A 3,159-nucleotide genomic window follows, 5' to 3' on the forward strand; every position below is an offset into this window, starting at 1 on the left:
GTAACCTGAGTAGCCAGGTGATCACTTTCACTCTGCATCTCTCTGTATGAATTATACACAGACCCAGCGCCTTTTATAAAGGAAAGCTACGCACCTTTTATAAAGGCTACAGACACACAGCCTTTTTTGAAAGGGAGACTACAGACACACGCACAGAAACCTTTAGAAAGGAAGATTACAAACACTCACAGTTAACTTTTGTCACTGTATGAGCCAGTACTAACACCCCCCTGCCCACATATAGTAGCCATCCGTCTTATACCACCATGGCATAATTCTATCACACAAATCATCTCAGAAAAGGTCCTAGGAATCCTGTTCAAACCGGTTTTGAAACTCCCAGCTCAGAGTAGGTTAAAGGATGATGTTAAGACATTGCCCAGACAAGATCTGAGCGAGGAGCATAAACAATTCATAAAAGTTTATCTTGGCTGGTAATCATGACAGTTTGATGCTCATTGACGTTGTTGCAAATGATGGGGAATAACCAATCGCGATGAGGCATCGCCAGCTGTGAACTCTATGGGTAACACCTTCAGACAAACACGGTGAACGTGACTGTACATAAATCAAATGTTGTAATGGTAAAAAGTGTTATATAATTTTCACCTGGCACGATCAATTAATTTGCCTACTCTTAATTATTGCCTAATATTGAATTATTTTTTTTTACCAAAGTTTGGGAAACCGTGCCCTAGATTCCTTCAATTGCCCAATTTATAGGCATTCCCAGTTTAGACATTTTTTAACAACGTGATGTTATACTCCAAATGGATAACATGAAATAACACGATGAAGGTAATTAAATAATCAAAGGAAAAACATGTTTATTGATTAGCCTCGTGGTTATAAGTATTTAGACATATAATTGTAAAATAGACCTCATGTGAAATCGTTGTCAAAAGCGCAAGAGATACTGTTACATGTACAGTAAGTCTAGACTATTAGTAAAAATACAAGTACTGCTGATAATACTGCCATTGTCATCAAGGCAGATGACATGTATGCGTAGACCATGTATCTGATGCTGTCTGGACAAAAAGAGTATGGCATGTCATACTCAGGCTACATACAGTAAGACAGAGGGGCTGACAGCATCATGTTTCACCCGCTCGGATGCTTTCAGCTACTTGCGAATTGAAGGAAAGTTGGCAGGTGCACTGTTCGGATGCTGGAATTATTTTGGATAAATGTGCGAAGGTAACCTACTTTTTGAAGTGACAATCAGATAAAAAACATAATGACTGGTTGTGTTCATGGCACATTACACGGTAATACATTGTTACAGTTAAATTAGTCGTAACTATAAAACCCATAAAAAAAATAGGAGGTCGGGACTTCCAAATCACTAAGTCTGCCCCTGCTCATGAGGTCTCCTAAATATCTGTAAACTAGGTGGGAATCTTATGACTAAAGAGGCTTTATGAATAGCTTTTGTTTTTACCCATAAAAGTAGGAGTAAAATGTATCTATTCTCAGCATTTACGACCAATTTCCTACTCATGATTGGCCCCTTTACTCTCATGTAAAACCTTTAGCTCGACCTGACCTTGATCTTAATTGTTCATGAGTCAGTAGCTAGGTCTCCATCCAATTGGTGACAGATTTTCAGGCGAATATTCAAAAATCTGCATAAAATCAACATGCGCATTTGCTCACCAGATAAGTTTATATCAAATTGACTTGTGGTCCATGTGCGTGATGACGTAGTACACATAAAAATACCCTTTGCTGTTAAATTCCCATGTACCGAAAAATAAATACAAGTATATGTACCCTACATGAGATTATGGACAAAAGAGCAAGTATATTTTTCAAACGACAGCCAAGCGTCAATCTTCGTCACCAGAATAAGAACCTCGATATTTTTTGGAAAGGAGCATCAAGCTCATCACCTTGCCCTTTTACCATCCTATTAAGTTTAGCGTTTATTTCATTAGTATCCTAATAAACAGCATGCTTTCCCGACGAGTTGTAGTTGGACCACACGTTATCGCATGCGTGACTCCGTTTAATTCGGTATGGTTATTATAATCAATATTTGCGCATTAAAGCACTTCCGACATTTCTCGCCTAATACATTTTAATGACACAAAAAGATCCCACCTTGGTCTAGCGTATTGTTTTCTCCACATTTGGAAAGTTTACCGACAAATGTTCTGTTTACATCAAGGCCGGTCATGACATTTTTATCCAACATGTACTTTACTCGCATAAAAAGGTTGGATGGAAACCTGGTTGGTGTGACAATTCAAATACTTGTGTCCGACTACTAGATGTACACAAGGTTTCTAGCCATCCAGGATCCAGTTTTAGTACTTGCTGCTTACTGGCAATAGCAGAACATTGGACAGACATGAACTCGTCTTAAAGAGCAACTGAAAAAAAACAAAAAAACGAATTCTCTAGTTGAAAACTGCCTATGTGGCATCGATGAGTCAGAAATATTTATTCTAGTCAAAATGTACTAAAGTGTAAATACGATAAATGTTGGTCAAAGTAAATCCTAAACAGAGATTTGCGAGATTAGGAGAAAAAGTCACGGAATGAAGGGTAAATACATTCTTTGGGATGGTTTATTTAAATACTGCCCACATAGCCACAGCACCAAGGTAATCATCAATTCAGAACGCAGCTGCATGCAACACGATTGTAATGTTCAGCACACTGACCCGATGGCGCTAGTTAGGGACCAGCACTAAATTAGTGTACATGGGACACTAATTAAACATTTCCATAGATCCAAATTTCAATGAAATAACCTAAATGAACTATAAATTGTAGTAATTCATATAAAAATTGAAAGCATTTGAGAAAACTAAGTGTGCAACATGAAAATAGTTCCATTTACATTGTGTAATATATTGACGTCCCCAACTAGCCCCACAGATAGGCTATCCAAAGTCAAACCATGGTTGTACACCGGCCCGCTGAAGCTAATTGGCGAAATCAATTCTAAGCTACTTAAAAAAAAGAAAAAGAAAACAGGTTACACGGTTTCAAGTTCAATGTGTACTGTTTTTTCAGAGTGCATGCACAAACGCTTCCCACATGTGACCACACTCAAGAGACACGCATATCAAAGCATGCCTCAAAGACCCAAATCTCGTTCAGTTGCATTTCCTAATGAGGACGATTGAAACAGAGGCGAAAAATCAG

The sequence above is a fragment of the Salvelinus namaycush genome, chromosome 28 (assembly GCF_016432855.1).
Source record: "Salvelinus namaycush isolate Seneca chromosome 28, SaNama_1.0, whole genome shotgun sequence".
Taxonomy (NCBI): Eukaryota; Metazoa; Chordata; class Actinopteri; order Salmoniformes; family Salmonidae; genus Salvelinus; species Salvelinus namaycush.